Genomic DNA, 21,759 nt, shown 5'->3' on the forward strand with positions numbered 1-21,759 from the left:
GGCTAGAACATACAATCAATCCACCTCGAAAACTATCTGCATTGCATGAGAAGGCCATAAAGCTTTCGTCAGCCAATCAGCAACGAGAGACGCCTACGTGTTGCAGGGGAAGGAAGCTGCGGTAGCCCAATATGCGCTACACTGATCCCCGTCCGTGACGCTTCCATTCAGCAGGCGTAGCGCGGAAGGTGATCAGAGATGGACCAATGAAGCGGCCCCCTTTTCCGGTTCTCTTCCCTGATTGGCTGGCGGGACCCATAGTTTTTCTCCGCACTTCACGGAAGTGGGTGAGACTCAGTATTACAAGCATATAGAAAAAAAAAAGCATGGCGCGCTTAGAAAGCAGGCATGGAGAAACGTGCGGCTTCAAAAAATGAGAGGCCGAGAACCGAGAGGCATTGAGTAACCTCAATGGATATATGACGGCCCTCTCGCCGGACCGCGACTTGGAGGTATACGGACTGCAGCGCCACCTAGGACTATAACGATCGCGATCTACCGACGGGCAGCGTCGTTATCGACGGAAAGGGGCAGACATGTGGCGCTTCGGTCATCCGTAGGATGGCGCGAGTTTAATGTATAATACTGGTACTTATATCTTTATACGGCCACATACGGGGACACTATCTAACGGGAGCCTGATGAGATCCGTCGAAAAACTGTCGATTCTCGAGTTGATCGGATTACCGAAACACGCTGCGCGTTTTCGAGTCGGGGGCGGTGGAGGTAGGGGGGGGGGGGAGGTGATGACACACGGGGAAGCGGTTCGAGGAGGCTATTAAAGCCGAGAAAAATATGGCTGCCGACGCCATTTTTCTTTACGACAAACAGCGAGAGATTAAAGAAGAAGAAGAAAAAAAAACGAGAGAAAGAAAAACGTCGTCGTCAGAAGAGAGAACGATCACCGGAATAGGGTGAGCGCTAAGTCATATATCGCGGCTCGGGGAACGACCGCTCCACGGAAGGGAGGCGCTCCGCGCGCGCCGATGGCAGGGGAAAAAAAAAAAAACGAATCGAGGGCGCCCTTGACACGTGCCGGAATCGATTTTCAAGAGCAACACAGCCGCCGGTCACAACAGTACGCCCACACTCGCTGGAATAAGCTCTCTACTGTGTGTGAGCGCGCTTCCTGCTATAAAACCAACGCACAACTGAAAACAGTCGCGCCGAAAGAGCGGAAGCGCCGAAAAAAGAAACGCGGGAGAGAGCGTACCGCCGAAACCGAACAGCGGGTCGGTGGTGGTGGTGAGCACGCGTTCTCTGACTCGTTATTGCGACACCGCGGGCACATTTTCCTGCCGCACGGCAAAACAACGCGGAATTTCACCGGTTTGCTTCCGGGTATACGCGGGCGTCGGATCTAGAAAGTGTCACGCGCCGCATTTCCAAAGGCCCGCTTAGCCGAACGATGGATGGTTAGGTTTCTATGATAGCATCGTTACTTTGTTGTTGCTTGCGCGTGTTTGAGCGAGTGCGGATGTTTGAGAGAGTGTGTGTGTTTGTTTTATGCGTATGTGCGTTTAGATGTTGGGTCTGTTGAGTTTATTAAGGAGTGAGTGAGTGAGTGAGTGAGTGAGTGAGTGAGTGAGTGAGTGAGTGAGTGAGTGAGTGAGTGAGTGAGTGAGTGAGTGAGTGAGTGAAAGTGTGAGTGAGTTAATGTGTGGGCGAGTGAATGTGTGTGTGAGTGATTGATTGAATGAATGTATGCGCGAGTGAGTGACTGAATGTATGTGTGAGTGATTGAGAGAGTGAGTGATTGATTGATTGAGTGCACATGGAAATGTGCACATATACATGTGCAAACTCCTTCCCGCCTGTAGCGCGGAGTTTAGCGCGAACTGAGGACGCTTCGGTTTGTCAACAGCAATTCACTATAACATTCCTTGTTCCTCCGTGCAGTTCACGGCTGGAACCGCCTGGATTCTGCGGTTACTAACACAGCGTCGCAACCCAAATGGGTTACGTTGTTAGAAGGCGTAACAAACGATACGACAAATGTTTCGCCATCCACATTTTGCCCGATTCTTGGTTTCACGACGCTACGCCGAAGCACACTAATGAGAGAAATAAAGAAGCAGTGGAATTCGCGGCAAAGGCCAGGATACAGAACTCTGAGTGACGGTGCGCTGGGGACTGAAATTGATGTCTCCGTAAACAAGACCGCTATGACGCCGCACTGTACAAACACAGACCCCGTATCGCACAACAAAGTTGTCATCCACCAAAAAGTTATCGCGAACCTATACCAAACACAACCTCACACGAGTTACTCGGAAAGGAATCGCAGTTGGAAAAATTCCGTCCGGTCCGGGAATCGAATCCAGAACCATCGCCTTTTCTGGTGTGCTCATTCTATGCGCAACTGTGCTAACACGGCGAATCGACAAGAGGCAACTGGAATCACGAGTTGCCGGTGTGTCAGTGTGTTCGGCAAGAATTCGTCCTGGCGCGCCAAGACAAATGAAGTGTCCAGTACACGCAGTTACAAGTACACACATTACCAAGCACACACTGCAATAAGGTACGAATTCGACAAGCTATATATACTCATATTGGTACAGTCTACATTACATCGACTTGTCCACAAGAAGCGCCACGTGACACCATGCGCATACGCTATACAGAACAGAGATAGATGGCTGCATCGGAAAGCGACCTTTCGCAAGCGGTGGTCCGACAAAGGATGTTACGTGACAAAATCACAAAACGCATGGGAATGGCTCAATGTACGCGCACACCTCGTAAGCACATCTGCGAGAGGCTGCCGCGTTGGTATACGCCGCTAGAAACTGATCGAGCTTATGCGGAAGCTCTTCGGGAATGACGACTACGGCTCCGCCGCCACCCGCTGCGGTGTTGTAACGTATAATTCGCACATGTAACGTGCACTCCTTCGCAACCACCATCACCGCGCTTATCGTCATATAAGCGCCTCACGCGAAGGCCGCACGTGCGCTGCCATAAATGCACACTACAAAGAGAAAAATATAGGTAGAGCTGCTATCATTAGGGATATTCTTCTCTTGTACCTAGATAGGCTACATACGCGAGTGTAGATAACGTGGAAAGTCGACTCCTTTATATATATATATATATATATATATATATATATATATATATATATATATATATATATATATATATATATATATATATATATATATATATATATATATATATATATATATATACTTGGTGTTGGAAAGTGTAGCTCCGCACGCCTATAGGAGTCCATTCCTTTTTATTGCCGTATAGTGTAGCATGGGAACTACACGTTCTACACTGCGATTTCGACGCCTGTAAGATGAGTTCTCGGGCTTAGTCACATTTTATCGCTTTAGATGGACTACCTTTCGGATGGCTAGATCCCTACACTTGCAACCTTCCGTCGAAACAATAGCACCATAGTTACCGCAAGTAACTTTTGTGTGAAACTGTATAGGCGTTAAGAGACGCTAAAGCGCAATATTTTATGTTCTATATTAGTACATTACGCTTAATTCTGCAACACACACACACACACACACACACACACGCACACACACACACAGAAAGAGAGAGAGCATGTCTCAAATTGTGAGACGAGGCCCAATAATGCAGAAAAAACTTAATACCTTGGAAGACGAGTTCTCGTAGCTGATTCTCTACATAACATCATTGGTTTCAACGAGCGCCTCTACTGGGGTGTAGTTTGTTGTTTTATCGACGAACAAGAACTACACTGCATTCTGGAGGAAAGAAACAGGAGAATTAGCACGTTCAGAATACTTTTCTCGCGCCAAGTTTCCCCCGCCCCTACTCCGGGAAACACAGTGAAATCTGTGACGTAACAATGACGTACCGGCGGTGAGGCTTCGACGCGATATTAAAAAGGATGGCAGTTTCAGCTTCATTTTTCACTAGTAACAACCGAGCCTTTCGCCACAAATGAATGAAAAATGAGGCTTTTAAACAATGCTTTCGGTTCGGTTGATTAAAGGTTAACCTTCCCTATCTTAACGCTTCTGCAACGGCACAACAGTCAATCATTCTGTTGATCAACCAACGCTGCTGTTATTCTACCTTTAACATTGCATGACAGAAGCGGTAATAATAGGTCAAGGGTCAGTCAACGGTAAAAGTGGCTGTCTTGCTAAAACGTTGGGTAGGGTTAACGGTTGTCCATTTGTCACTGCACGTTACGTTAAGTTTAACCAAACCCAAGACTTCTGCAATAGCAAAACAGCCACTCCTGCAGATCATCCTTTAACCTATAACGCTTCTGTAAAGCAACCTTTAACCTAACCTTCACTATCGGAAGCGCTACAGGTGTGGAAGGATTTTTATGGCTAACGTAAAAAATTCAAGTGAAAACGAAAAATATTCGAGACCCGTTTTACGACCACATGTCCTCATCTGAACCAACGCAGCTGGCTCATCCACTGCAGGGATGTGATTGCACTTTCCTACAAGGCTTTTCAGATAACATCACTTAAGATAGCAGATATAATTAGGCATCAATAACAGAAATAGGTTCCCCTGGCTATATCACAATTTGCTGTACGTAATCTTGCGTGCTTCCTATATACCTCAACGTACGGTAGTAGGAATACGGATGCAGGATCCCCGAAAACTCAAGCTCAAATCGGCTAAATAAAGAGGCATAAAATACGCCATCTGGGTTACTCTTCTTTACTGACACAGGAAGAGTGAGTTCAGAATTCAATATGAGTGTGATCTGTTTTTAATTTAACATTAGAACGAGAGACGTCGTTGGGATGACCGTACATGGGTCTTAAAATAGGCTCAATTTCCTCCCTTCACATGAAATGATGCAACATGCTTTCACAACACTAGATTTGCCAGTCCTGAGTGGGTAATATATAAAATGTTCATACAAATGGGCGATGATTATCTTTTAAAAGTATCTAAAATGTTCCAATTTTCGCTATTCTTGCAATCTTGGGATTTTTGGGATTTCATAACGAAATAGATACGTGGTGTAGTTGCATATTTTTTTTTTTTTAGGTTGCGAGAAACCTTTCGATGATTTGTCAGAAATATTCTCCAGCTTCATCGCTTTAGCTAAAACGACAAAAAAAAAACTCATTTCGCGGGGCCAGGCAGGTCAGAGGCAGATTACTCAAAAACCTAAGTTTGGCAATTTTTTCAAAAACATACTGTGAGTGACATAAATTTAACTTCCAGTGAGCCAATAGTGCTCGCTATTTAGGTTTACCTGCATAATTTTGGTAAGGTACGATGGTTTAATTTTAAAATAGTAGGTCTTCCAATCTGCAAGTCGTTAAAACGCTCTTTCCCACCTTTATCGAAATAAGTATATTTTCCAAAAAAATATCCGTGCTATGTTTCGCAAAAAGAAGATAGATTCTACAGAGACATTTTCCGACCTCAAAGAAAAAATTTCGCTCACAACTAAAAATAGTCGTGACCACTCTTAGTCTGTGTTTATCTGAACACACCCAGTGGATGTCCCAAGTCTGCACAAAGGTTGGGTTAAGTTAAAGTGATTTAGCGTCGTTATTTAGTGTTCTCTGTAAACACCCTGCTAATCGACGTGAAGTTAAAGGTTAACATAAGCGTTATAGGTAAGTGTTCACCAACAGTAAGAGTCAATGTCGTAATCTTGCAGTAGGGTAAAACTGAAGTGATACATCGTTCCCTTTCTGCGTGTTCCCAATAAGCCTTAGTTTAATCAACATAAGGTTAAAGGTTACCGTAAGCGTTATAACGTAACGCTATCACAAGCGTTAAAGTCAATTGTCAATCTAACGGCACGAGTGAATGGACGTTCCGATATCACGGAAGCGTTGTGTTAGCCAGGTTAGCTAGGTTAAAGCGATTCAGCGTTATAAGGTTACCGTAAGCGTTATAACGTAACGCTATCACAAGCGTTACAGTCAATTGTCAATCTAACGGCACGAGTGAGTGGACGTTACGATCTTACGTAAGCGTTGTGTTAGCCAGGTTAGCTAGGTTAAAGCGATTCAGCGTTATAAGGTTACCGTAAGCGTTATAACGTAACGTTATCACAAGCGTTACAGTCAATTGTCAATCTAACGGCACGAGTGGGTTGACGTTCCGATCTCACGGAAGCGTTGTGTTAGTTGTGTTAGCTAGGTTAAAGCGATGCGGCGTTGTTATATGCCTAGCGTTCCCTCACAATAACGGCGAAAAAGGGGGGAGGGAGGGAAGGCTGTAACCCTGAGCGACGATGAGCCCATGGCGCTACGCGGTAAACAAGGCAGGCCTGCTGGGCGCCTGCTGCTGCTAGGACGACGGCGAATTGCGTCGAACGAGGCCGGATGTGCGTTCCGGCTCCGAGGGACCTTGACACAGAGACGGCTCGAATCGATACGCCAAACAAACGCACTGGCGGCGGCAGCGGCAGCAGGGAGAGAGGGATACAGAACAGAGGGAAAGGGCGAAAGAGAGACGATAAACACAGCACTGCTTCCTGGTCGACCGCCACCACCACCCCATATGTAACGCTCGACCGTCACCAAAAAAGAAAGAAACGAACAAATAACGCTCGACCGTCACAAACACAAAAAAAGAAACGAACAAAAACAATAACAATGAGAAACGACTGGCGCAAAAGGAAACAAACGAAAACAGTAACAACGAGAAACGACTGGCGCAAGCTTTCTCTTTCTCTCTCTCTATCTCTCTCGCTCTTTTTTCATCGTTAATCGCGGAACTTTATTTTTTTTTTCGGTCGTTTTCACGAAACGCGAGCGTCGCGAAACCTTCCCAATGTAGAAGTAAATAACGCGAAGGCCACAGGGGAAGAGGCGATACATACGCGACGACGACGCCATTTTAAGGGATATATAACTGTAGTTTACGTGTATTGTCTAGCGTGTAAATACGCGTAATGTTTTTTAATTCTTTTTTTTTTAAACTGTCGTGCCATCTCTTATTCTTTGCATATAACTTCTGCCAAGCTGTAGTCACCGCACGTCGAATTTTGATTTCGTATTTGAAATTGCTTATACCCCAATGTATTCTTTCACGTACGCTCAAACAACTCTACAATAATAATAATAATAATAATAATAATAATAATAATAATAATAATAATAATAATAATAATAATAAAGTGGGTGAAATGAAAAATGAAATGCTCGCCAGCCGCGCAGGTGCGTTTAAAGACCATAAAATTTCCAGCAAAAATTACCGTATAGTACAGGTGACTATGGCCATAGCCAGCTGCAAGTATATGCGGCACAGCCGGCCCGAGGCTATGGACTCTGGCCTCGTTACTAAGCTATATATATATATATATATATATATATATATATATATATATATATATATATATATATATATATATATATATATATATATATATATATCTTGTTTATTATGTATTCCACGCTAAATGATCCTTGCTGTTGCCTACTAATTTCTACATATTTGTCTGATATCTGTTGCGCTGGAAAATACCGACATTTGTTTTGTTTTTCTCTTTCTATATCGGTACTGCAATTGTGAAACATGCTTAGTTACCCCTGAGTTTTTCACTGTGTCCCATTGGTATAGGGCGCTGCAGGGACCCAGTCACGCTAGTTCAAGTCTTCCTTCTTTTTTGAACCACCTCCGAAACATCACGTGACGCACGAATAAAGTGATTTTATACAGATTTTCAATATGACCGGGAAACACGCGGCCTAATAACAATTTATTGAGGAAAGCCACTCCTTTTACCATGAGGCGTGAACTCGGTAAGCAAGCCGCGAAAATGTATAGGACTTGTGGCGACGCCATCGTGAACTTCCCGCACCAGCTAACAAGCATGACGTCATACATTTCAAAGAGGTCGTCTGTTTCAGTTTCAGTTTATTCATACACACAGGGCCTGGGTTGAAAGGACTAAATGGAGATGAACTCTGCCTGAGTCCACGCAAAGTGTCTCGAGCGGCCAGTCGCGCGGCAATATTGCGTGGATTCGCGAGCTTATTCTTTCTCGCTCACAAAAAAAAAAGCTTTATTGTAGCACGTATTTCGCAACAGAAAGCTGCATAGGGAGTTTTTCACGTTGCTATACAATTTTCCCATTGACGCTTTTCATATAATTACAATATTTGAGAAGTTAATTGTATGACTAATTACGTTCGTGGCCAAAAAATAATCCGAGTACCTGCAAACGACGGCAAACAACATTGCCTTGGTTCTGTCTAGTCACGTGGCATTCGCATATCTTAAAATCTTAGTGCACGATAGTTGGGACACCCTGCGTGTACATTATTTGGAAACTTAAGCTGCGCTGTAGGGACCAGACACCGAAGTAAAAGAAAACAGGACGGACGCTGTTCTTCTATTTCGGCGTTTCGTCCCCAGCGCAGTTTAAGCTCCCAAATTAAATGTCTTACCAGCTAGCCTCCCCCAACACACTCTCCCTGAATATAACACACTTCTTCAGGCATCCGACTTCATGTTCGATGTGCGAATATACTTTACGCAATCGTTTCCTAAGTAACCTTGCAAGAAATACTAAAGCCCACGCGCGCAATATCACGTGCGGGGGGAGTCGGGCGGATTCCTGATACGCGTCGGACGCCTCGGGGTTAGCGTCACCGCCGCGCCGGCTTCCGTTCAACCTCGGCGCAGATAAGAGAAATAACTCGACCCCCGAGTTTCCTGTCGTTGAGGAGGCAAACGAGGAACGCCAGCCGAACCCATTCGTTCCTCCTCCGCAGTCGTCACGTGTTTTCTTATTGTTATACGTATATTCACAATCCCTCGTTACGCCAACCGTGTAACGCGAACAGACGACACTGTTTTTCGCCGCCGCCGCCGCCGCTACAGAGAACAATGCCAGACACATACCCTTCTTTCTCAGCCAGTACCGTGCAGCGCTGCGGAAGGCTGCGCAGCAGGCGTGAGCCAGTCCGCGAGAGGGCGACGTCGTCGAACACCTGTCAACGAGTCTCCCGCTGAAACTACTGCAGTGAACTTGGACGTTGCGATCGTCCATGCTTATTCATCAGTGTTTAAATTATGTAAACATACGCCATATATCCAAGAGCACATTACTGCAAAAATTTCTGTGAATAATTAACTTTTTGGTTTGTCGGTTGAAAAGTATTTCTTTGCTATTTCTAAGTTGTCATTTCTGGTTTTCATGCATAAATGTATGCGTATATGCATGTGTGTATGTATATATATATATGTATAAATGTGTGTATATATATGCGTCTGTGAATATGTATATATTGACCTTGCCACAAGAATGTACTACGAATATCTTGCCATGTTGCTGCCTGTTCACGGGGAGGTGTAACTAGTCAAGCTGCCGTTATGCAGCTTTTATCCTGCCATCCCTACCACTTTGTATATATCAGTGTACTTATGTGGTAAAAATAAACTTCTTCTTCTTCTTAATTACATACCCGTAATGCAAGCCGTGGCTTGAATTACGGGCGTTGCGATCGTCCATGCTTACTCGCCCGTAATTATATACCCGTAATGCAAGCCGTGGCTTGAACTACGGGTATATATGGTGCCTGTGGCTCCGGGCCATGCTTACTCGCCCGTAATTATATACCCGTAATGGAAGCCGTGGCTTGAATTACGGGTATATATGGTGCTTTTGGCTCCGGGCGTTTCTCGTGGTCTGTATTGATCCGTTATTTTATTGCGATATATTTATTGCTAACACAGTGGGTAGAAGAGGCAGCGAACATCGTATACGTTATGCCTGCCCCGCGCGGCCGATACGCGAATGCGCGGTGTGGCTTTCAAGGCGTTCCTGCTGGTGAGCACGAGGTCGCGAGTTCGAACTCCCGCCCGAGCACTTTCGGGCGAGGGAGGAAACGAAAAAAAAAGAGAGAGAGAAAGAAAAAGCTCACGGACTTAGAATTAGGTGCACGCTGTATAGCACCCAGGCGGCCAAAATTAACCCGGAGACATCGACTGTATATACGATGTCCCTAATAACCCAGTGTGTGCTGGTTCGGGACGCTAAGCCCCTCAATTTAACATGCACACACCTACGCAAAACAAAACAGACTGAATGAATGAAAAAAAAATGAGTGAATGAATAAATAAACTAACGAAAGAAAGGAAGGAAGAAAGGGAAGGAACGGAAGAAACAGTCCCCCGAGTATTCTCAACAAGCTCCGGCGCACCTCTCTTCTTTCCAAAGTGACTTGTCGATCCCGCGAGCTGGCATTAGCCGGCACATGATTTACTCATAACGAGATGAAGGAACAGGAAGTGTTGCTACACTGGCTCTGTCCCACCACTGCTCTCTCTCTCTCTCTCTCTCTCTCTCTCTCTCTCTCTCTCTCTCGTGCATGACCACTTTATACAACAGATCGAGTCGGGCATTCAATAACTCTGCTACACATAACTGTGTCCACAGTTCCATGGTGAACCGGCCCAGAAGAGCGGGAGGTGCGCCCTCTCCCTCCCCCCGCCCCCTTATGCACGGGCCGTTCTCCCCCTCCCCTCCGCGCCAACGAACCGCCGCGATATCTGTGCACGCGGCCCGCGCGCGCGTCGCAACCGGCCGCCGATCGTGTGCAACAACACGCGGCGGCATCCCGCGCATTCATCACCGCCCGAGTCAATGTCAGACAAGGCGGCGAGGAGATCGACGAGGGAGAGAGAGAGAGAGGGTAACGTATGCGACGCTGAAGGCAGCAAAGCATCCCGACCTCTCGAGTAGCGAAGCGGCGAGCGCACAAGAATGAAAAGCGCCGGCGATAAACCCAAAACGCACTCAACGGAAGAGGAAGGAACAACAGACAGAGAGAGAGAGAGAGAGACAAAGCCGCTCGCGCCCGTACCCAAATAAGACGCGCGCAATGCGTCGCTTCGCGATTGTCAGCATCGGTAGCACTGCATGCATGCTCGTTGCCGGCTCCGGACGTTATGCAGAGGCGGTTTTTTTTTTTTGTCCTTTTTTTTTCGGAGTCGCGGCGCGAATCTTCTCGCCCCTCGAGTTGTTTTTCACGTCGGCGGGACGGCTGCACCGGGGCATCGCTCGAAGAACGACGCTTCACGCGATTGCACGGCCGGGACAGGGTCACCGAGAGGAATAGTGCGGCGATAAAGAAGAGCTCGGCGACAAATTGAGGCGCCCCTCTTGCAACGGTTCGGAAAGCGAACCGTTCACGCCTGCGCGTGCTCTCGAGCCATTGGTCAGAATCGGGCTTCCGTCAGCAACAACGCGATCCCGGCCAATGACGAGAATAAATGAATGAAACTTTCATTTGGCCACGTATACGACGTAATCTCGCTTGTAGGCTCCAGCACTGTGCAACGAACAACGTTTTCCTTATAGACCCTTTTCATGCTTACAAACAGGCTTCCCAGAAGACTTCCGGTTAAGCCCGCTGGAACAGCACACGTTACAATAGCCTATAAATTTACAGAACCCTCCAGCTGGCATCAGTTTTGCTGTGAAGTTGGAGCGTTCTATAAGTGAACTTTATTGTTCAGTGCAACAAAAAAAGTCCATACATGAGATCAACACATGCCGCACTTTCTTTATATCTGAACACATCAAGAATATTTGCCTACAGTAAACTATGCGCAAAATACTTCCGTTTTCTTCGCTAATTTGACTGTCAGAAATGCATGACCGGAAGTGTTCTGGGGTCATGAATGCACTGCTGCCACAGCGTGGACAAAAATGGTCTATAAACAGCCGGGTTTGCAAAGATGTTCAGTCTGGCTCGGGTGAGTGGGGTATTCGAGATGAAGAAACGGTTAATCATGCGAAGGGGAAAGTGAACGGTTCGCTTTCCGAACAGTAGTAAGAGAGCGCTCCAACTGAAGAATTCAGTGCACGAGCTCCGGCCACAAAACCGCGGTGTACACATCTGCCCTGTGACACGTAACAACGTGCTGCAAGACATTGCAGTCGAACGCCTTTACAACGAACGCCTCCACAAAGAATTAAGTGACCTGTATAACGAAGGAGTGATTCTGTCCATGGGTTCTATTGTGAGCTGTGCAGTGCGCGACCATTACAACGAAGTTACCTGCATAACGAATGATTTCGGAGGCCCGAAGCATTTCGTTATAAAGGCGTTCGTCTGTATAGTCCCCGAGAGACGCCGGTGTAATGAAAGAAGTTCCAACCGTGACGTGGAAGTCTCCGTTCACTGTATGGGACAGCGGTCAGGTGGGGGAAAGCGGTCAGGTGGTGGACAACCTGGGAGTGCACTGACAAATGTTGTTGCATTGTATGGTTCTAATCTGATGATGTGAAATGTTCTACGCCGTGCTTTGGTTTCACGTTTAAAAAGAAAGAAGAGGAAGAAGAAGCAAGTGGACAAAATTAATTCGGAGCCCTCAACCACAGAGCGTCTGAAAGTATCTACATTGATTTAAGACGGTAAGCGCAAGCACGTCGATCGATCGGTAGTTCAATCAAATATCCATCTAGCATGTTCCCTAGCGCTATATATGAAGCTGTTGTCATAAGGAACACGCTTTAGGTTCGCGGATGTCGCAGGGCTTATATGCGGTATACGCCTGAATAAGTCCTCACCTCAAGACGACGTTTCCTATTAAGGCAAACACTTCCCTGAATAAAAGACTCGCAGCATTTCGAGACTGTTGCTTCGAACTGCGCCAGTGTGTCCGCTGCAAGCTCAATCGTTCTCTCCCAGGTTCCTGTATGCATTGTTCGGACGTGTCAACGCCGCCATTATAAACAGATAGCTTGGAGGGCACTGCTACAAATTACCCGACACGCACAATGATATCGGTCACATTCGATCGAGTACTCTGCAATCCAACATTTTCCGGTTTCCCGCCGAGCGGTCCTGCATATTAATGTGGCGGTCGAGCATTTCTTTACCCTCCGCTATTCATTCCACTACCGCCGTAAGTATACTTGTGGCACCAATTCAATTGTGAGTTTCTCTCTCTCCATCTCTCTCTCTCTCTCTCTCTCTCTCGGGAACGGTTGTCAAAAATGAGGATTACAGAAAAAGAAATATACAGGAACGTCCGGTGCGATGAGTAAGAGTGCATGCATGGTGTGGTAGTTCCTTTTTTGAGCAGGCCGCGCCGCACTTAACAGCGAGGGGGGCGGATTGCAGCGGCAGGTACGTCAGGTAAGAATCGCTACGGTTTGCAAAAAAGATCCTCTCAAGCTCGCCGCCGGCTCAAACAAACAAGGCGACTCTTATCGCCAGAGGTACCGATAAACATTCTGCTCGGCGCTGCTGCAGACGCTCTTTCATCTGTACTTTTTTTTTCTTTCTTTTGCCGCCGTACGGTGTTAACAATTCAAGCTCCCTCTCGAGTCAGGGTGCCACAAGGCCACTGACAAAGCGCCTTTCAATGGGAAGATTCATTTGCCTGTCCTCTCCCATGCAGGGTGTGGTACATGTACCAAACCATATACTTACGCAAGTGCGTAAGTGGGCTTTATCGCCCAATAGACAGCAACTTGGGTCACTGAATATGCGCCCATTATTGGCCAATAATCCGGGCCGGAATGGACACGTGACACTGTGACACCGGTGCAGAAACCTTAAGCGTACTTACATATTATGTCTTACCCGCATATAACTCTCATCGACATACTTCCTTCGACAAGCGTTATATAAGCATCGCCCTCGATCGTCGTTACACAAACAGCCAACTGATACAGCTGGGTGACGAGTTCTGCGCCCAACGTTTGCTGTGCTCGCGTCATCAGCTATATGGACACTATCCTCGCTAACTACCCGCCGTGGTTTCTCAGTGGCTATGTTGTTAGGCTGCTGAGCACGAGGTCGCGCGATCGAATCCCGGCCACGGCGGCCGCATTTCGATGGGGGCAAAATGCGAAAACACCCGTGTACTTAGATTTAGGTGCACGTTAAAGAACCCCAGGTGGTCGAAATTTCCGGAGTCCTCCACTACGGCGTGCCTCATAATCAGAAAGTGGTTTTGGCACGTAAAACCCCATAATTTAATTTTTTATCCTCGCTAACTAAAACAAGCTTCGAGTTATTTAGGCTTCAATCTTGCGTTGGATATGCGCTGGCTTTCTCTTTTTTTTTTTTTTTCGGCGCTGCCCTCCGCCGCACACCACTGCAAACATTTTGGAAGGGTACACGCCGATGATTTTTGAGTCCGACATAACTCCACCGGACTCCCGAGAGACCACACCTTGTAGCTAAAGCGCATCGGTATAGAGGAAGTTGCGCAACCATGCACACGCGCCGGATTCCCTTTTTTTTTTTTCCACTCTGTTGCGAATTTGCATCGCGACCCCGCACATGCGACGGCACGCAGGTGCGGCGAATGAACCGCGCGTCGACCTCCTACTTGTGTTTTAGATTGTATGTGGAAAATAAGTGAAGAGCTTTCTAGAAGCGTCCGGCTACAGCCTTGCATTGACGATCATCCTCGATGGTTTCTATTTTCAATGCTCGTATAGGCGGGCGATTTAAAAGAACGATGGGAGCGGTGACGGCGACCGCACCTTTTGATTCAAGAGACGTGAAGATATTTTAACACGACAAGCAACGTCAAAGTGAAGTTCAGAAGCCCAGACTGGTCCGCTAGTTCGTATGACATTATTTACACACAGCGATGTGTCCCGTCTGCTCCTTTCGCCGTGATGTGTCCCGTCTGCTCCTTTCGCCATACTGTGTCCCGCCTGCTTCTTTCGCCGTGCTGTGTCCCGTCTGCTCCTTTCACTATGCTGTACTTGTCCCGTCTGCTCCTTTCGCCGTACTGTGTCCCGTCTGCTTCTTTCGCCGTGCTGTGTCCCGTCTGCTCCTTTCACCATGCTGTACTTGTCCCGTCTGCTCCTTTCGCCGTACTGTGTCCCGTCTGTTTCTTTCGCCGTGCTGTGTCCCGTCTGCTCCTTTCGCCGTGATGTGTCCCGTCTGCTCCATTCGCCGTGCTGTGTACCGTCTGCTCCTTTCACCATGCTGTACTTGTCCCGTCTGCTCCTTTCGCCGTACTGTGTCTCGTCTGCTCCTTTCACCGTGCTTCGTCCCTTCTGCTTCCTTCGCCGTCCGTATGCTTTCGCGCTACTGTGTAAACAACGCCCAAACTTCGACGCTCTACTCTTAGGTCGCTCTAGGCACGATATACAGACTCGACTCGCGAGTGCTAGCGATTGAACAACAACGCTGCATGGCTACACTGTTCGGATACAAATTAAATCACTGAGGTTTTAACGCCGACACAACGGCTACGAGAGATGGAGGGGGGAGGGACGTTCGAGGTTCATTTCGACCACGTGGGGTTCTTTAACTCGAACTTCGACCTGGGCGCACGAGAGGGTTTTTTTTAGCATACCGCCCCGATCGAGCAATTGGGCCGGCGACCTCATGCTCAAGAAAGCACAACGCGCACAGCGACGCGGCGGCTGGTTCGGACACAACGAGCGCGCTATGTTGTACCACAGCGATGGCCGCAACAGCTCAGTTTTGTTATCTCGAAAGGTATAATCGGGCAGTAGCAGAGATGGTAAGTGCTCTGTTTTTATTAAAATACTCAGAAAAGAAAGGCACGGGAGAATTACTGCTGACCGCGCTGTAACTGTCTAGCCACATATCTGCTGACACGTGAACGGCTGGTCAGCAGTGGCGGAGAGGGTTGAAAGGGAGAGTGGCAAGAGAGAGGATACATATACGAAGAAAACTGTTTGCATAATGTAACAGTGTGGCAAAAACAATCAATACATGAATAAAAGCGACTATGTCAAAAATGACAAAACCACAGTCCACTCGTGCTGTCAGTCCGGCGAAGTATCTCGTCACCAGGGAACCAAAAACCAAAAATGGGCAGCATCGGGCAGCGACCAATCGAACGGCGACCGCGACTAACCGCCGATCGTCGTCGCCATGCAAGCAAACGCTGCGGTCAACAATCTTGGGGCAATACACTCACCCCGAACGGAGCGAGCGAGCGAGAGACGGAGAGCGTCGCTGACATTTTATCGGTCCTCTTTATATATCTACGTTATTTCTTCTCTCTCCGCAAGTATTACTCCCGAGGCGCAGTGCAGTCGCCGCTGTGTTTTCTCGGTGCTTACGACCTCCGCCCCTGCAACTGCCACGCCGCTTCTCTCTCTCTCTTTCTTCCCTTCTCCGACGAAGCAGCAGGCCACAACGCTCTCTCTCCACTTGCCGAATTCGACGAAAAAAAAAAAACCGCGACCGAATCCAAAACCCTTTCGCTTCAACTAAGAGGGCGGGGAGATTCAACCCTTTCCACGCGCCAAGGTCCGCCTCGCCAAAAAGAAAATGCATATCGCCTCTTCGCTCCTCTTCCTCCTCAACCATCTCAAAATACTGCAGTTCAGATGGAGAGCATGAGAGCACCCAGGCCGAGAACGAAGACCACTGTGTGAGCACACACACGCACACACACACGCACGCACGCCATCTCTCGCAACGCTCGTTCTGGATTTTGTTACATTTCGTTTCTTTTCCGCGCTTAACCTCTCTCGTCGTCCCTTTCTCTCGCAACGGTCGGCGGCTATTTCTCCGCTGGCTTCCCTGACAACCAGACATACAAATACGTACAAAGTACACAGCAGCCTTAGCCTGCCGACCTTTCTTTTTTTTTATAACGCTACCCTTCGCCGTCTTCGACGACGAGCGCGGCGCGAATAAACGGTGAGAAGTGGGCGGGAGGAGGAAATGTGGAAAGAGAGAGGTACGGTGGAAAGGGCAAGCGCGCACGCACGCACGGGATGACGCAAATCGAACTGTTTACCACCAGCGCGCAGAGGGGCACGGCCGCGCGCGGCGACGACATTGCGCAAAGGGTGCCCCCCCCCCCCCCCCCCTCCCAACTGCCCTCCTTCGCCCGAGCAAAGACCGCTCCTCTCCTCAAGACCTGGGTACCGGTCGTCCCTAGGCCCAGGCAACGGCCCGCCTTCCTTTACCGCGCCCAGCCGCGCGGGGCTTCCCGGTCACGGAGCTCACCACTACGGGAGCTCGCAGGCCTCGCTTTCTTGCTTGCCCATTCAGCAGCAGGAGCTGCAACCGCCGGCGCCGGCCGTGACCGTGGCCTGCGAGATCGCGGCTGCGCGACCCTCGGAGGCCACGTCGTCAGCACAGAGTTCGTTACTAAAATTACTTAAAGGAAAATCTACGCGATCGTTCAGCTACACCATAGCAATGAGCAGTACATGTAGAATGTTATAGTGCTCGTGGGCTCCAGACGTTTGTTGCTGTGTTTAAACTTCTCTTCCCCGCAACTCCTTTCCCAAAGCAGGTTAAGACGCCATCGCTATCGCAATAAAGATATCCATACCAATCTGTCTAAATTTTCAAGCTATCATGGTTTTCAAAACGCACGAAGGCGATGCGTCTCCGAGTCACGATGTGTCACGTCGCATTCATAATGGAATATTTCCTTTAAGAACGATCAATTTGCAGTGTCCCGCATTCGTTTGAAGCAAGGAGGTCGAAATGTTTTAGCCGAATCCACGAATGTGCCCCGTAAGCTGAAGTAAGCGGACTACGAGATTCGGCGATCAAGCAAATTGTCTTCTCCCGTGGACGTAACTTGAAAATCTAGAACAGCGCAGTCCAAACTTCGCCACGTTTCCGATACACTCGTCCATTTAAGTTCGTGCGTCTCACTTGCGAAGAAATTTAGCCTTTTTTTTTTCGGCGAGTCTGTCGCACGCATACTTTTGCTCAGAGGAGTGCTTCATCATCATCATCATCATCATCATCATCATCATCATCATCATTATCAAAATATCTTATGTGTACAACTGGACGAAGGCCTCTCCCTGCGACCCTGTCCTGCGCCAACCGATTCCAGCTAGCGCCTGCGAATTTCTCAATTTCATCACTCCACCTAGTCTTCTATCGTCCTCGACTGCGCTTCCTTTCACTAAGCACCCATTCCGTAACCCTAACGACGATCCACCGGCTATCTAACCTACACATTACATGACCTGCCAGCTCCATTTCTTTCTTTTAATGTCATTTAAATATCAGCTAGCCCTGTTTGCTCTTTGATCCACACTCCTCTCTTCCTGTCTCTTAACGTCACGCCTAACATTCTTCGTTCCATGGCTCTTTGCGCGGTCCTTAACTTGTTTTCGAGCTCCCTTGTCAGTCTCCAAGTTTCTGCCCCATATGTCAGCACCGGTAGAATGCATTGATTGTACACCTTTCTTTTTAATGATAATGGTAAGCTTCCAGTCAGGATCTGACATGTCTACCGAATGCGCTCCAACCCATTCTTATTCATCTGTAAACTTTCTCCTCATGATCAGGGTCCACTGTGAGTAATAGACCTAGATAAACGTACTCCTTCACGGACTTTAGAGGCTGTCTGGCGATCTCCAACTCTTGTTCACTTGTCCAGCTATTGATCAGTATCTTTGTCTTCTGCATATTAATCTTCAACCTCACTCTTATACTCTCTCTGTTAAGGTCATCAATCATTTGTTGTAACACGTCCCCAGTGTTGCTGAACAGGACAATGTCATCTACAAATCGAAGGTTGCCGAGATATTCGCCGTTGATCCTTACTCCTAAGCCTTCCCCCAGTTTAATAGCTTGAATACTTCTTCCAAGCACGCAGTGAATAGCATTGGAGAGATTATGTCGCTATGTCTGAGCCCTTTATTTATCGGTATTTTCCTACTTTTCTTGCGGAGAATTAAGGTAGCCGTGGAATTTTTGCAGATACCTTTTTAAGATATTTACGTAAGCATCTTGTACTCCTTGATTACGTAATGCCTCTATGACTGCTTGTATCTCGACTGAATCAAATGCCTTTTCTTAATTTATGAAAACCATATAGAGATGCTGATTGTACTCTGTATTTCTCGATTACCTGATTGATGACATGGATGTGATCCATTGTAAAGTATCCCTTCCTGAAATCTGCCTGTTCCCTTGGTTGACTAAAGTCCAGTGTTGCCCTTATTCTATTGGAGAGCATCTTGTTGAATATTTTATATAGTATTGTAAATAAGCCAATGGACTTATAATTTTTCAATTCTTTAACGTCCCCTTTTTGAGGATTAGTATAACGTTGGCATTCTTCCATTATCTGGGACCCTTGAAGTCGATAGACAGTTCGTATAAAGGGCCGCTAGTTTTTCAGGTATTATATCTCTACCACCTTTGATTAAATCGACTGCTAAACCATCTTCCTCTGTCGCTTTTCTTCATTTCATGTCTTGCAAGGCCCTTCTAACTTCTAACCATATATCGCTAGTTATAGAAGGAGCCTCTGTAACCTGTCCATTACTACTTCGAATAGCGGTATCGTGGCTTCTTTGGGTACTGTACAGGTCAGTATAGAATTCTTCCGCTGCTATTACTATATCTTCGAGATTGCTGATGATATTACCCTGCCTATCTTTCAGTGCATACATCTTGGTTTGTTCGATGCCTAGTTTGCTTCTCACTGTTTTCAGGCTGCGTCTATCTTTTACTGCTTCCTCAGTCTTTCTTACGTTATAATTTCGAATACCCCCTTTTTTTCTCTTTTTTTATCATTTGACTGTTCAGCGAATTCTATCTTATCGCTTGAGTTGGACACTTTCATTCATTGCCATTTCTTCATTAGGTCCTTTGTTGCTTGGGAGAGCTTACCTACTGGTTGCCTTGGTGCCTTTACGGTTTCATTCATTGCCTCTATATCATCTTCATCTCTCTGTTCTAAGGCTGCATGTTTGATTGCAAGTACCAGCCTGAAGTTGTCTGCTTTTACCCTTACTGCCTCTAGGTTGACCTATTTCTTCTTGAACAATTTTACTGTCTTCAAATTGAGGTGAATCCTCGCCCTCATTAACATATCATCCCTGCACTTTACCCTACCTGTCAGTTCTACATCCATCACTATGCTGCGATCGGCAGAAAGTATCAAGTCAATTTCACTTCTTGTTTCACCATTATAGGGCTTTTCCAGGTCCACTCTCTGTTGCTACGCTTCCTGAAAAAGGTGTTCATTGTTCGAAGCTTATTCCTTTCTGCGAATTTATACCAGCATCTCTGCTCTGGCGTTCCTAGAATCGACGCCGTAGTTGACAACTGCTTATTCACCAGGCTGCTTTTTTCTCCCTTTTGTACTGAAGTCGCACATGACTACAGTATGCTGAGTTTGCACTTTTCGCATCGCTGATTCAACATCTTCATAAATCTGTTCTATTTCTTCTCCATCGCGACTCGAGGGTGGAGCTTAGGTTTGTGCTACCTTTATTATATACCTCCTATTCATCCTTATTACGAGGACTGCTATCCTGCCATTAATGCAGCAGAGTTGTTACCCGCTATGTCCTTATCGATTAGGAATTCTACTCCGAACTGCTTCTTATCCGGTAGTCCTCTATAGTATAGGACGTGGCTATTTCTCAGCACTGCACAAGCCTCACCAGTTATTCTATAACGTCACTAAGGCCAACGATATCTCAAACAATGCCCGATAGTTCCTCAATGAGTCCTGCTAGGCTATAGCTTCACTCGAAGGGTTCGGGTGTTAAACGTTGCCAGGGTCAGTTTCCATTGGCGGTCTGTCCGGGTCCAGAGGCGGGTCTACCATCGTACTTACAGCTCCCGTAGGCACTATACGAGAAATTTTGTATATGGCTATGGCCGTGTCATACGCTTAACATATGCCTACAGCTGCAGCAGTTCGCCGACGCGCGCCCACACACACACACATCCGTGCTGCGCACATTTTCTGCACGCACATCTGTGTCGAAACACCCGAGTCGCAGTAATCTTTTCTCTTCTTTCCTTTATCTTTTTTCTTTCATTATTTCTCCCGCTACGATTCGCGCGAAATCAATCATACCGAAAACAAACAATTACAACCGCCCACGCAACGTGGATATCATCCGAGATGTCACGAAGGATGGCAAAAAAAAAAAGAAAACAAAGTGCGCTCTGCTGCAAGGAAGTGTCACGTCGTCAGATCTCTCCGCTGTTTCAAGCGTTACAAAACCAGTCTACGATTTCGGTAATCCTTATACATACGTTTGATTCATAAGCCTGGCTTCCCAATTCGGGGACGGCGAAAGACAAACGTCACAGACACATTGTTGCCGGACAATTGGCGAGCGCGAGCTACACTCCGTGGCAATAGATTTGTCAGCGTAGCACTCTGTTCAGACTGTAAATATTCGCTTATATTACGCGAGGAAGTAGTTTCCGACGCGAAAATAGAAGTAACGTTGCTATTACGGGCGCCGACTCTCGCGTTTGGTAACCACCACAAAGTGAAAGAAGAGAAATAAGAAACTGAATATCACATCACTCCAACGGTCGGAAATAATGAAGGAACTTCGTGCGGTTCGATCAACAAAGTACAGAGGTCACGCGGGCGAAATGAGGAAGAATTCCACGCGTAAACTCCTCTTGGAGTTGTCTACGTACGCGTACGTACTGCGCCACTTGCTCATCTCCACGCAGCCCGGTGTCATTTTCGATGTTATGAAACTTTATCCGGCCAGTACAAACGACAGCGCTGTGGCAACACGAACTGGTGAGAACGGCGGCTCCAGGTGCGCTGATGACGTTCCGATCATTACAAGCCGTTATCGCTCTTTAGCGCCTTATCAATCCGCGTCGAACCATTATGAACCGTGATCAACCGTGGACCAGCGGCGGCCGCGCGGGCCCAATCGTGAAAGCGATCTTCAGCGGCGACAGAGTGCGCCGAGGGCTGATAGCTTCGTGTGAGCTGTGTTCATCGCCACTTCGCGTTGAAGACGCACGAGCCCATATCCTGAAAGCAATCTGCGAAAGGGGCAGGGTTTCGGAGTGTGCTGAGAGCTTCGCCCACGCTGCGTTCGCGCAGCTTCGT

General features: G+C 47.3%; 1 protein-coding gene across 4 annotated transcripts in view; it reads right to left on the bottom strand.

Moving 5' to 3' along the window:
* Nucleotides 1–21,759, bottom strand: part of mon2 (Mon2 homolog, regulator of endosome-to-Golgi trafficking) — a 265,202-nt gene that overhangs the window by 143,504 nt on the left and 99,939 nt on the right. The gene's annotated exons all lie outside the window — the stretch shown is intronic.

This window comes from Dermacentor albipictus, chromosome 6 (genome assembly GCF_038994185.2).
Source record: "Dermacentor albipictus isolate Rhodes 1998 colony chromosome 6, USDA_Dalb.pri_finalv2, whole genome shotgun sequence".
Classification (NCBI taxonomy): Eukaryota; Metazoa; Arthropoda; class Arachnida; order Ixodida; family Ixodidae; genus Dermacentor; species Dermacentor albipictus.